This window comes from Lissotriton vulgaris, chromosome 8 (genome assembly GCF_964263255.1).
Source record: "Lissotriton vulgaris chromosome 8, aLisVul1.2, whole genome shotgun sequence".
NCBI lineage: Eukaryota > Metazoa > Chordata > Amphibia > Caudata > Salamandridae > Lissotriton > Lissotriton vulgaris.
In genome coordinates, this window is record NC_141696.1 from 1,318,777,908 (window position 1) to 1,318,792,767 (window position 14,860).

Below are 14,860 nucleotides of genomic sequence, written 5' to 3' on the forward strand. Positions count from 1 at the left end.
TTAGATCTTCCTAGCAGTGCTCCCACCCAGACCCTTACTAAAGCCAGACGCAAAAATGTAGAAGACCCCCAATCAAATCTCAAAAAACGAGGCCTAGCAGAAAACTGGTGACAAAACTTACTTTGAAAGTAAAAGTAGGCCGAAGTACCCCCTTCCTAATTACCCCTTACCCACCGTGGATTGCATTCAAACCACTTGCAAGCAAAAGTAGCCATAGCCAGCATCGCTCCAAGACTCGAAATCCCCCCCACTCAAACACATGCAATAGAAATACTGCTAACCCTAACGAACCCTAAGTTAAAAATAGTGGCAAAGGCTTTCTTTAACTATGCCAAATCCCCCCTTTCCCACCATGGATTTTCTTCAAATGACTTGCAACCAAAATTACACATTCTCACGAGTGCTCTAGGACCCCAGAACTCATTTGCAAAAATCTAGAACACCCCGAAACACATGCAATCCTGCTGCTAGGGCTAACCCTAACGAACCCTAAGTTACAAAAAGTGCCAAAAGGCTTTTCCGCAAGGATTTTGTCCCAACCACTTCTACCCGGTATTAGACCTTCCCACGAATGCCCCAAGACCCGCCAACCCAACCCACCCGCCAAGAAGCATAACACCCCCAAACAGGCCAAAAGCAAAATCTCATACTTGCAATATTTCTCGGCCTTCGGTTCAAACGCGCTGCGTAGCTAGGCCATAAGTCGGGGTTGCCACGACGGATTTCCTGAAAAGCAAATGCAATCAAGATTAGAGTGTCCCAGCAGTGCTCCCAGACCACGAAACTCACCCACAAACACCAGGAAGCCCCCCAAACAGGCCCCCGAAAACGCTACATTGAGCAAAATGTCAGAAATAGCCAAAAAAAAATCGGCCTGGATTTTGTCCCAATTACTTCTACTCGGTATTAGACCTTCCCAGGAATGCCCCAAGACACGCCAACCCACCCGCCAAGAAGCATAACACCCCCAAACAGGCCAAAAGCAAAATCTCATACTTGCAATATTTCTCGGCCTTCGGTCCAAACGCGCTGCGTAGCTAGGCCATAAGTCGGGGTTGCCACGACGGATTTCCTGAAAAGCAAATGCAATCAAGATTAGAGTGTCCCAGCAGTGCTCCCAGACCACGAAACTCACCCACAAACAGACAGAACCCCCCTAAGAGCACCTCAAAGGCAAGCAAGTCATCAAAAACACACAAAAAATTCCGCCTGGGATTTGGTCCAAAACACTTTTATCCGGTATTAGAGCTTCCCAGCAATGGCCCCAGAGCCGTCAACCCAGGAGAAAACGAGTAGAAGACCCCCAAACAGCCAAAGAGCAAAAGTACAAAAATGGGGACTTAGTCAATTTTTCACAAATTTCCCAAATCACTCCGCGCGCGCTCTGCAGCTAGGCCCTAACTCCCCTCTGACACCATGGATTTGCTTCAAACCTCTTGCAAACTAAAGTATATATAGCCAGCAGTGCGCCCAGACCCCGAAACCCACCCACAAACACCAGGAAGCCCCCCAAACAGGCCCCCGAAAACGCTACATTGAGCAAAATGTCAGAAATAGCCAAAAAAAATCGGCCTGGATTTTGTCCCAACCACTTCTACCCAGTTTTAGACCTTCCCAGGAATGCCCCAAGACACGCCAACCCACCCGCCAAGAAGCATAACACCCCCAAACAGGCCAAAAGCAAAATCTCATACTTGCAATATTTCTCGGCCTTCGGTCCAAACGCGCTGTGTAGCTAGGCCATAATTCGGGGTTGCCACGACGGATTTCCTGAAAAGCAAATGCAATCAAGATTAGAGTGTCCCAGCAGTGCTCCCAGACCACGAAACTCACCCACAAACAGAAGGAACCCCCCCTAAGAGCACCTCAAAGGCAAGCAAGTCATCAAAAACACAAAAAAATTTCCGCCTGGGATTTGGTCCAAAACACTTTTATCCGGTATTAGAGCTTCCCAGCAATGGCCCCAGAGCCGTCAACCCAGGAGAAAACGAGTAGAAGACCCCCAAACAGCCAAAGAGCAAAAGTACAAAAATGGGGACTTAGTCAATTTTTCACAAATTTCCCAAATCACTCCGCGCGCGCTCTGCAGCTAGGCCCTAACTCCCCTCTGCCACCATGGATTTGCTTCAAACCTCTTACAAAGTAAAGTATATATAGCCAGCAGTGCGCCCAAACCCCGAAACCCACCCACAAACACCAGGAAGCCCCCCAAACAGGCCCCCGAAAACGCTACATTGAGCAAAATGTCAGAAATAGCCCAAAAAAAATCGCCCTGGATTTTGTCCTAACCACTTCTACCCAGTATTAGACCTTCCCAGGAATGCCCCAAGACACGCCAACCCACCCGCCAAGAAGCATAACACCCCCAAAAAGGCCAAAAGCAAAATCTCATACTTGCAATATTTCTCGGCCTTCGGTCCAAACGTGCTGCGTAGCTAGGCCATAAGTCGGGGTTGCCACGACGGATTTCCTGAAAAGCAAATGCAATCAAGATTAGAGTGTCCCAGCAGTGCTCCCAGACCACGAAACTCACCCACAAACAGACGGAACCCCCCCTAAGAGCACCTCAAAGGCAAGCAAGTCATCAAAAACACAAAAAATATTCCGCCTGGGATTTGGTCCAAAACACTTTTATCCGGTATTAGAGCTTCCCAGCAATGGCCCCAGAGCCGCCAACCCAGGAGAAAACGAGTAGAAGACCCCCAAACAGCCAAAGAGCAAAAGTACAAAAATGGGGACTTAGTCAATTTTTCACAAATTTCCCAAATCACTCCGCGCGCGCTCTGCAGCTAGGCCCTAACTCCCCTCTGCCACCATGGATTTGCTTCAAACCTCTTGCAAAGTAAAGTATATATAGCCAGCAGTGCGCCCAGACCCCGAAACCCACCCACAAACACCAGGAAGCCCCTCAAACAGGCCCCCGAAAACGCTACATTGAGCAAAATGTCAGAAATAGCCCAAAACAAATCGGCCTGGATTTTGTCCCAACCACTTCTACCCAGTATTAGACCTTCCCAGGAATGCCCCAAGACACGCCAACCCACCCACCAAGAAGCATAACACCCCCAAACAGGCCAAAAGCAAAATCTCATACTTGCAATATTTCTCGGCCTTCGGTCCAAACGCGCTGCGTAGCTAGGCCATAAGTCGGGGTTGCCACGACGGATTTCCTGAAAAGCAAATGCAATCAAGATTAGAGTGTCCCAGCAGTGCTCCCAGACCACAAAACTCACCCACAAACAGACGGAACCCCCCCTAAGAGCACCTCAAAGGCAAGCAAGTCATCAAAAACACAAAAAATTTTCCGCCTGGGATTTGGTCCAAAACACTTTTATCCGGTATTAGAGCTTCCCAGCAATGGCCCCAGAGCCGTCAACCCAGGAGAAAACGAGTAGAAGACCCCCAAACAGCCAAAGAGCAAAAGTACAAAAATGGGGACTTAGTCAATTTTTCACAAATTTCCCAAATCACTCCGCGCGCGCTCTGCAGCTAGGCCCTAACTCCCCTCTGCCACCATGGATTTGTTTCAAACCTCTTGCAAAGTAAAGTATATATAGCCAGCAGTGCGCCCAGACCCCGAAACCCACCCACAAACACCAGGAAGCCCCCCAAACAGGCCCCCGAAAACGCTACATTGAGCAAAATGTCAGAAATAGCCCAAAAAAAATCAGCCTGGATTTTGTCCCAACCACTTCTACCCAGTATTAGACCTTCCCAGGAATGCCCCAAGACACGCCAACCCACCCGCCAAGAAGCATAACACCCCCAAACAGGCCAAAAGCAAAATCTCATACTTGCAATATTTCTCGGCCTTCGGTCCAAACACGCTGCGTAGCTAGGCCATAAGTCGGGGTTGCCACGACGGATTTCCTGAAAAGCAAATGCAATCAAGATTAGAGTGTCCCAGCAGTGCTCCCAGACCACGAAACTCACCCACAAACAGACGGAACCCCCCCTAAGAACCCCTCAAAGGCAAGCAAGTCATCAAAAACACAAAAAAATTTCCGCCTGGGATTTGGTCCAAAACACTTTTATCCGGTATTAGAGCTTCCCAGCAATGGCCCCAGAGCCGTCAACCCAGGAGAAAACGAGTAGAAGACCCCCAAACAGCCAAAGAGCAAAAGTACAAAAATGGGGACTTAGTCAATTTTTCACAAATTTCCCAAATCACTCCGCGCGCGCTCTGCAGCTAGGCCCTAACTCCCCTCTGCCACCATGGATTTGCTTCAAACCTCTTGCAAAGTAAAGTATATATAGCCAGCAGTGCGCCCAGACCCCGAAACCCACCCACAAACACCAGGAAGCCCCCCAAACAGGCCCCCGAAAACGCTACATTGAGCAAAATGTCAGAAATAGCCAAAAAAAAATCGGCCTGGATTTTGTCCCAACCACTTCTACCCGGTATTAGACCTTCCCAGGAATGCCCCAAGACATGCCAACCCACCCGCCAAGAAGCATAACACCCCCAAACAGGCCAAAAGCAAAATCTCATACTTGCAATATTTCTCAGCCTTCGGTCCAAACGCGCTGCGTAGCTAGGCCATAAGTCGGGGTTGCCACGACGGATTTACTGAAAAGCAAATGCAATCAAGATTAGAGTGTCCCAGCAGTGCTCCCAGACCACGAAACTCACCCACAAACAGACAAACCCCCCCTAAGAGCACCTCAAAGGCAAGCAAGTCATCAAAAACACAAAAAAAATTCCGCCTGGGATTTGGTCCAAACCACTTTTATCCGGTATTAGAGCTTCCCAACAATGGTCCCAGAGCCGTCAACTCACCTGCAAAGAGGTACAACAACACCCCCACAAGTGCTGAGTCTTTCTTCATTGGGCGTAAACCAGCCCTCTGGTTTGATGGAAATAGGAGTCTGGAGGAGGAGGATAGAGGAGCATGTTCTTCTGAACTTGTGAACCTGAGGAATGCAGACTGCAGCAACTTCAAATCAATTAGCAAACCAGTGAAGACAGTTCTGCTGATGGGCTTGTTTTTGTGATTATCTGATTAAAGTTTGAAATATATTAACTGTGCACAACAAAGAAAGACAGACACACAGGAATAAAAGTGAATAAGGACGAAAAAGAAAGTTATTGATTCGTTGTCTCATTTTCAGGGCTCGGTGTCACGGTCCAGGAATGAGAATAAGGCTTCGTCATCATACTCTGCGAATTCAGGCAGGGAGAGCTCAGTGTCACCTGACAGAGTAGAAATTCCCTCATCTATGTTGCTGGCCACCTCCTCTTCATCCGGCACGCTTTCTCGTACTCTGAAATCTGGTGGTATGAGGTGCTGATTCATCTTGATCATTGTTAACCTCTCCACATTTTTGGGCGAGAGGCGGCTCCGTTTGGGAGTTACAATGCCACCAGCAGCACTGAAAACCCGTTCAGAAGACACACTTGCGAGTGGGCAAGACAAGTAGTTTAAAGCCAGGTTGGTGAGCTGTGGCCACAATTCTTTTTTCCCATGCCAATACGCCAATGGGTCAGAATTAACAAGACCTCTGTTGAGTCATTCAGATAGTCCTTCACCATCGACTCAAGGTCCTCCTCATCCAAGGTTCCTCCACTTTGCTTAGCTCTTGCTGTGCCTCTGACCTTTTGAGAACCAAACCCACGCAGAGCTAGCCAATCCTCTTCAGCCTCCAATGTTTCTGTTGTGTCTCGTGCAGATGATCCGGTTGCCGGTGTCTTTAATGGCTGAGAGGTCACTTGTGCCACAGCCACAGGTGCAGAAGTGGATTGTTTTGACTGGGGATGGCCTGCTGATGCTGATGTACTGCCTTCTCCTTCAATTTTCTGCAGTTCTCTTTCAAACCTCTTGGCTGACCAGGCTAGCCAACGTTTGTACTTTGGAACATGTTCATCATCAAAAGGAAAGAATGCTTGGCCTGCCAGCGCCTTTTTGTAGCGTGGATCCAGAATAGTAGCACAAATGTAATGCTCTTCTGAGTGGATCATTTTAAGACGTTCATCACCTTGTAGGAGCTCTAATAATTTCGCAGCCAGAACAAAAGAATCTTGGTTTTTTACATCTTTTTCAAACACAGAACACACCTCCTTCAGTTGGTCCTCCAGCATGTACAACAATGGGATAGCTTGTCCCAAATTACAGTCCTCCTTGCTGACTGCACGCGTGAAGAACTCAAAAGGACGAAGCATGCGTGCCAGGCTTTGAACTATGTTCCATTGCGCCGCACCCATCCTCAGCTCCTCTGTACCCTCTGTAAGGAAATATTGATCGAGTTCCGTATACTGCTCATACAGACGCTCAAGCATGTAGAAGGTTGAGTTCCAACGTGTTACCACCTCCTGGATGAGTGCTTTCACTGGCATTTTACGTTGATATAGCAGGCTCCTCAGCTGCTTCCGGGCCTTAAAAGAATGGCTGAAATGCTTGCACATTTTTCGGCAGGTGTCCAATACGCTGTACGCTGCACTGCCTTTATTACCCAAGAATTTTTGGACAACCAGGTTTATACAGTGCGCCAAACACGGCACTCTGAAATAGTTACCGTCCCTCATGGCCTTAACTATATTGGCGCCATTGTCCGTGGAAACATAACCAACCTGGCGTTTTAGTGGGGACAGCCACTTAAGGACCTTTGTGTTAAAGACATCCAAAATGTTTTCTGCTGTGTGACGTTTCTCCAAACCAAACATGGCTAGTGTTGCATGTTTCCGAGCAGCTTTAAAAACAATGTCCGTGTCAACACCTGTGTTTAGCTTTGCTTTAGCCCCTGAAAAAGAGACCCAGTGTGCAGTGATGCACATGTAATCAGCGCCTGCGCCACTGGTCCACATGTCTGTTGTCATATGTATAGTGTGAACAGCACTCTTCTGCAAAGCTGCCCCAATCACCTTCAGAACATCTTCATGTAGTGCTGGAACCGCAACTCGGGCAAAGTAGAACCGGCTAGGAACCTTCCATTTAGGGCAGAGCACTGCCACTAATTCTAGAATCCAACCCCTTCTACAAAAGAAAAAGGGAGAAGGTCCAGAGCTAGCATTTTAGCCAGCTTAGTGTTATACAGACGCGTCAGTGGGTGGTTGCGTTCATATTGCGCTTCTGTAAACAACATCTTTTTAATGTTGCCCTGGACCAAAGATTTACGGGATGATGATGATATCTTCGACCCAGTTACGCTCGCTGATGAACTTTTTCGCAATGGTGTATCACTCTCTCCCACACTCTTAGTGTGGCTCACATGGGGTGTGCTGCTGACAGGGGTACTGGGTGTAAGTGAAGGGTTTGACACGTCTTCTTCCTCCTCGTCATCATCAGATGAAACAGCATTACGTGCAATTCGGGCTTCCTTGATCGCCTGTAGGTGCGCAAACCATTTGTCAGCGTGCCTTCTTTCAAGATGACCTCTCTGGCCTGCGGTACCATAGTTGGAACCCAACTTACCACGACTAACTCGAAGCTTACACATGCTACAAATGGCTACGGTTTCATTTTTTGGGCAAACACTAAAGAAGTCCCAAACTGCAGACTTGAAATGTCTTTGGGGGCCGGAGGAGGCGGCGATACTGGTGGTGGTGGTCCTGCTGCTAATGCCAGATGAAGTGGAGGATGTGGATTGCCGAACTTCAGTACGTTTTGCACTTTCACCACCACGAATTGAGGTCGAGGTGGATGTAGGTCCCTTCTTGCGAGTTAGAAATATGGAAGCGGTAGGTGTTGGTGTACTACTTAACTCCAAATCTAATGATTGTTGTGTTTCCATTTCCATTGCCTCCTCGTCGACATCATCATCACGCTCAGCAGCTTCTCGGGATAGGGTCAAAATGTCTCTTTGCTGCATGCCCGCTGGGGCTGCAGTGACCTTTGTGATGACTGGCTCGTCATCATTGTGAGAGGCTTCATCACCAGCAGTATCTGTCACTTCTTGTTGAGCCTCATCACAATCCATAGCTATGAGTTTTTCGACGACCTTCCTTTTACGCTTAGGTACCTTTGTCAGATCATGGTGTGCCTCACTGTCAGACCGCAGTGGTGGTTCCCAAGACGGATCACTTGCATCAGAAGGAGGTGGGCTTGAAGAAGATGTAGACACCCCCCTTGATCTTTTCCTTGCTAGGGATGTGGAAGACAATGAATGATCATCAGGAGGAGTGGCTTCCAATGATACCTCGGCTTCATTGTCGATTTCCTGATGTGCCCCTACTTCGGGAGGAACAACTATTGTGGGCACTTGTGAACCTCCATGCACCTTTGCTTGCGCATCTCCTTTTGCTGCCTCTCCTTCCACATGTACTTGGGCGTGTACTTGCACATAGTGTTGTTGTTGCGGCTGTGGTTGTTCAACACTTGTCAGATGAGTTACAACAACCTGTGTTGATTCAGGGACATTGCTGCTACTTTCTTGCGATGAGCCAACATCACTGGTCGATGGTGATTGGAGAAGTACACTGACTGCCTCTGAAGCACTCAAGGGCTTTGACTTAAGTTGGCGTGGTGGTGGAGGCACTGAACCCAATGGAGCAGGGGTGCTGCTCCCAGCTTGGTCCCCAGCAGATCCTGCTGCTGCAGGCGTACTTTTTTTTTTGCTCCCAAAAAACGTGGCGGGTGGCACACCAGCCTCCTTGGTAACTTGCTTCTTCTGCTCCTTACTAGCAACTTTCTTGCTAGAGGAGCTACGGAGACCTTTTTTTGGGGCCATCTTCTTCAGAGCAGGTCAGACAGCAGGCCGCAGTTGCACGAATTGTAGAGTTGTCTGAGGCCAGATGTGACGTCGCGTGACGTTATGCTGCACACACACACCGCTGCAGGACTTCTTCCTGGCACTGGTGGTTCTCTTGAGTCTTGTGCACCTAAAAACAATGGAAGACAGAGGAACATCAGTTCAGTTATACAGCACAAAAAAATCGAAAAACACTGAAAAATCAGCACAATCCCAATCCATCCATGCCCTCCATGATGTTTAAATTCAAGACAACCCACAGAAAGACTAGGCCCATGCAAGACTCACTACCCCTGGGCATAAATAAAGGTTGAAAAGTAGGCAAAATGGTTGCAGGCCTAACAACAAAGCCTGCATTCAAAATGGCCACTTGCCTGCCAGCACATGGCCAGTGCCTGTAGCTGCACTCAAAATGGCCACCAGCCACATGGCCTGTCCCTCCCCATGAACACCCCCAAAAATCGAAAAACACTGCAAAATCAGCACAATCCCAATCCATCCATGCCCTCCATGATGTTTAAATTCAAGACAACCCACAGAAAGACTAGGCCCATGCAAGACTCACTACCCCTGGGCATAAATAAATGTTGAAAACTAGGCAAAATGGTTGCAGGCCTAACAACAAAGCCTGCATTCAAAATGGCCACTTGCCTGCCAGCACATGGCCAGTGCCTGTAGCTGCACTCAAAATGGCCACCAGCCACATGGCCTGTCCCTCCCCATGAACACCCCCAAAAATCGAAAAACACTGCAAAATCAGCACAATCCCATTCCATCCATGGCCTCCATGATGTTTAAGTTCAAGACAGCCCACAGAAAGACTAGGCCCATGCTAGACTCAAATACCCCTGGTGAAAAGGCCACAAGTACAGCCCCAAAAAACGAAAATCACTGAAAAATCAGCACAATCCCAATCCATCCATGCCCTCCATGATGTTTAAATTCAAGACAACCTACAGAAAGACTAGGCCCATGCTAGACTCAAATACCCCTGGTGAACAGGCCACAAGTACAGGCCCAAAAAACGAAAATCACTGAAAAATCAGCACAATCCCAATCCATCCATGCCCTCCATGATGTTTCAATTCAAGACAACCCACAGAAAGACTAGGCCCATGCAAGACTCACTACCCCTGGGCATAAATAAAGGTTGAAAAGTAGGCAAAATGGTTGCAGGCCTAACAACAAAGCCTGCATTCAAAATGGCCACTTGCCTGCCAGCACATGGCCAGTGCCTGTAGCTGCACTCAAAATGGCCACCAGCCACATGGCCTGTCCCTCCCCATGAACACCCCCAAAAATCGAAAAACACTGCAAAATCAGCACAATCCCAATCCATCCATGCCCTCCATGATGTTTAAATTCAAGACAACCCACAGAAAGACTAGGCCCATGCAAGACTCACTACCCCTGGGCATAAATAAAGGTTGAAAAGTAGGCAAAATGGTTGCAGGCCTAACAACAAAGCCTGCATTCAAAATGGCCACTTGCCTGCCAGCACATGGCCAGTGCCTGTAGCTGCACTCAAAATGGCCACCAGCCACATGGCCTGTCCCTCCCCATGAACACCCCCAAAAATCGAAAAACACTGCAAAATCAGCACAATCCCATTCCATCCATGCCCTCCATGATGTTTAAGTTCAAGACAGCCCACAGAAAGACTAGGCGCATGCTAGACTCAAATACCCCTGGTGAAAAGGCCACAAGTACAGCCCCAAAAAACGAAAATCACTGAAAAATCAGCACAATCCCATTCCATCCATGGCCTCCATGATGTTTAAGTTCAAGACAGCCCACAGAAAGACTAGGCCCATGCTAGACTCAAATACCCCTGGTGAAAAGGCCACAAGTACAGCCCCAAAAAACGAAAATCACGGAAAAATCAGCACAATCCCAATCCATCCATGCCCTCCGTGATGTTTAAGTTCAAGACAACCCAGAGAAAGACTCAGTCCACCCACCACTGAGTCCCCCTGGGCAAAAGGCCCCAAAACAGCCCAAAAATCGAAAATTCCAAAATTTTAGTTGCAGCAACTGTAATGCCCCAAACAAACTTACTTGTAAAATTTCTAATCCAACAGTGATCCAAAGAAAGTCAAAAAGGCCTCAAATCCAAAGATCCAGCAGCATCCACAAAAAGTAATCCTTCCAGCTCCAGATCCAAATGAAAAGTGACCAGGAGATGGACAAAGCACTGGGAGGAGCCTGCTGAACAGGAACAGGAAGTTGAAGACTGTGGGGCACTTCCTTCCTCCCACCCCCCTCCCCCCTCCCCAAAATGGACTCCTCGCTAAAAAAGTGCAGGCAAATATCAACCTAAGGAGTTATTCAGATAAAAATCATCATTTCAAGAAGGTTTATTTATTTATTTATTTATTATTATTTTTTTTTCTTTGTTCCTCATCTCCACCATGGTACTAATCTGTCAAGATATTCGGACAGGGTAATCTGGCTCATAGTATGACTGACACGCTGCCTCAGCCAAAGGCTGGAAGGGGCCATGTTCGATGTGCAATTCCGTCTGCACCCCTCAGCAATGTCATTTGAACTATTCACCTTAAAACCCCATTATGTTTGCGTTAGACAGATATTTACCAATAGCCAGTTACCACCATTGCTTTTGCCACCTGATCGCTAAATAAAGAGCGAAGATGTGTTAGCAGAAGAAGTGTATCATGGCTTCGTAATCATTGGAACTGGGAGGAAAAAAAAAAAAAAAAAAAAAACCCAGCTCAAACTCATAGGACTAATATCTGCCAAAATGCTCTTTTATTTGTTATTCCAGACCTGGACATGTCCATCTTTGATGTTTGCAACATTGAGGAGCACCAGTCATAGAAAGTCGGGGGAGAAGCCTCTTTCCACCGCTTGCATATTTCTCGTCGGGCCAACAACATGGAATAAAACAATAGGTTATTATTAGGGCTGCGTTTCTGCTCCATAACTCCAAATATTACCAACCGGAGATCTATTACAACGGTGGAGCCTGTAAGAGATGTTAATTTGTTACCTATTGATTGCCAATATGATGTTAACTGTGGGCATTCATAGAACATATGTGTGCCTGAAGCCCCCACTAGGCCACATCGAGCACACGCAACCGGCTCCGCTCTTGTAAATTTAGACAATCTTTGTGGGGAATAATATGCCCTATGCATAGTGAAAAGATGATTTCTACGAAGCCAAGCCGGTTTCACTAAGTCCCAGAGAACATTGCAAGATGTTATCCATAGTTCATGTAAATTAACAGATGGCAACAGGGAACCCCAAGGTTGATCCGGGAGATGGAATTCCTCGTCTATTTCCTCCAAGATTAAATTATAGAAGAAAGAAACCTCCTTTAGTCCTGATGTCTTATCTAACAGAGAAGATTCCAAATGACTGCTGCCACCTATGGGCAAATGGATGCGGCGAGATGTCCGAGAGGATAGTGCTTGTGCCCAGCTTGAAATTTGTAAGTACTTCAGTCTAGAAAGATTGGGGCCCACTTTACTTACTAAATGTTCCCAGGATAGCATAACCCCTTCTACAAACAGGTCACCCCAGGTTGAGATGTTAGCATCTTTTAGTGGATATGTTAATACATCGTTAGCCCAACCAAGAGAAGCAGGAAGGTCCCATATGGGAGAACGGTTTGAGTAATATCCTATTTTGGTAGCAACTCTGAGATTATACCAGGTTTTTGCTAGGCCTGACAACACCTTCAATTTGATTTTTTTGAAAAATTTGGGGTCTCCAAACTTGAAAAGAAACCCCTTCTGCCCTATCCCTTCGTACTGTAGTAATGCTTTAAACATTAATCCTATGCCATGATCTGATAGAGTGTTTAAGAGCATTCGGGCATGCGACATCTGAAAAGCCCAGGCATAGATCTGAAGGTCCGGGCCTGCCAATCCCCCCTTCTCCCTGCGCCGCCTTAATTTCTTCCATGCTATTCTTACACTTTTCTTCTTCCATATAAAAGAAGATATATCAGATTGCATCTTCGCTATTAGTGAGGTTTCAAAAAATAGGGGGATACTATTAAAAATAAAAGTTAACTTAGGTAAAATAGTCATTTTCATTAGATTTGAGCGACCCAAAAGCGTTAAAGGGAGATGACTCCAAGAGCCCATTAACTTCCTACATTCCTTGGCAACTAAGTTAAAGTTTGTAGAAGCAATTAGGTTTATGTCTTTAACAATTCTTATACCCAAGTACCTCATACTGCTACAGAGTTGCACTGGAAGCCCTGTTGTTATACTGTTCCATTCCATGACCTCGGTCTTGGAGGCATTTACTTCATACCCGGAGATCTTACCAAATTCCAGTGCTAGTTTTATGGCAGATGGAAATGCAGAGCTGATGTCTTTTGTAATTATCATGATATCGTCCGCATATAGGGACACCTTATTTTCCCAATCTCTATATTTAAATGGTATAATGCTACTCTCATCTCGAGTTTTTTGAGCAAACGGCTCAATGTAGAGATCGAAAAGGAGGGGTGACAGGGGGCAACCCTGTCTAGTTCCCCTAGTTATTATAATAGGTTCTGATAAACCACCATTTACCAAGAAGGTTTATGCTGCTTGCTGGTGGATTTCTTGTGCAGAATTGCAAATTTTATATTTTCGCTTGTGCGAGATTCTTGCTGCTCGCCGCATCTCAAATCTCGCAATTGCGAAGTACCGCGAGACGTGATCTCGCCGTACTCGCGTTGACAAACTATCGCTGGCAAGCAGCGATGACGTAATCGCGCTCGCCAATTCCCGCGGGATCACACAGCAAGATCCAAAATGGCGCAGCACTCGCAAACTATCGAGAAAAACAACTCGGCAAACGATGATAAACGCCGCGCGCCGCAAAAATTGTATCACCAACGCCGCGCGCCGCAAAAAAAATCCGCTGCGTGCGAATTTGCGGATTTTGCGGGAAATTCGCAAATCTCGCGGATTGCGAATTCCCAAAAAATCCGCAAAATCCGCGAGCGAAACGGATTTTCCGCCCATGCTTAGTCATGGGCCTGTATATTGAAGGCTAAGCTTTCTGCACCTTTAATATCTTGTAACTCAGAAATGCTGCATGTGAGTGTCTCACGGTGTATCATAGCAATTCCCCCTCCTCTATGTATCGGTCTGTCGAGTCTTTGTATCTTGTAACCAGGTGGTAGTGCGCAGGTAATATCAGGATTTGACCATTCTCTTAACCATGTCTCTGTGATCATAAGACAATCCAGATTGTTCTCTGCGAGTAGGTCATATATGTGCAGGGCGTTTTTGCACATGGAACGTGCATTTATTAGTCCACCTGTAATGGTTTTATATATACTTTTAGGGGAGGTCTTAACATAGGGTTGTAATGTGAGTTTACACCTCATACATGTAATAGGTCCTTGCCATTTAGCAACCTCTATGAAATGGTTGCATTGTTTAGCGGTGTAGTTAAGAGACAGAAGTTTATCTCTGGTTACCTGTTCAGATGGCATTTTGAGCAGGTACAGCAGCCCCCAGTGTCAGGTTTCACGGCGGGGTCTAGTCTCGAACCCTGCCTTGAGACGCCTTGCGGTAATGTCAACTACAATTCCCATGTTTCCAGGTCCGGCGTGCGACGCCCGTGTTGATGACGTCACACGCGGAAGGAACATTACCGGACGGGAAACAACAGCGCCCGCCGTTGATTCTGGTTTCGTGGTTAGACGGTAAGGCTGTTCCTAGAGTTCCAGCGTATCCTTTGTGTATTTTGAAGGTCTTGGCTGGTGAGTACTGTCGGAGCGCTCTGCTGCTTTTGGTGTTGTTGCGCTTTGCAGTGCCTTCCATTCCGGAGGAGCCCTCGGCTGAGGCTCCTTTTCTGAAACTCCTCTGAAGTCCGCCGTTTTCATAGCGGTTTTCGTTGTTCTTTTCTGAATTATCGGATATCCGGGAGAGCAACAGTGTTGAGGGGAGTTTCCACCACTGCTCCTTTGAATGACTTACTTACCTGATTGAAGGATTATTTTTCGTTACGAATGTCTGTCTCCTTGCCCAAGTTCCCACAGGAGTAAGGGAATTTTGGATTTACTTTGTTGTGACTTTGATTGCCAAGAAGTGCTCAGCTAATACTTTGGGAGTACTGTCAAGCTGAGGAAGTATTCAGCAATTATTTGTTGCAGAGTATATGTTTACTTAAGGACCCGGAACTTTAAGGGCTACTCACTTAA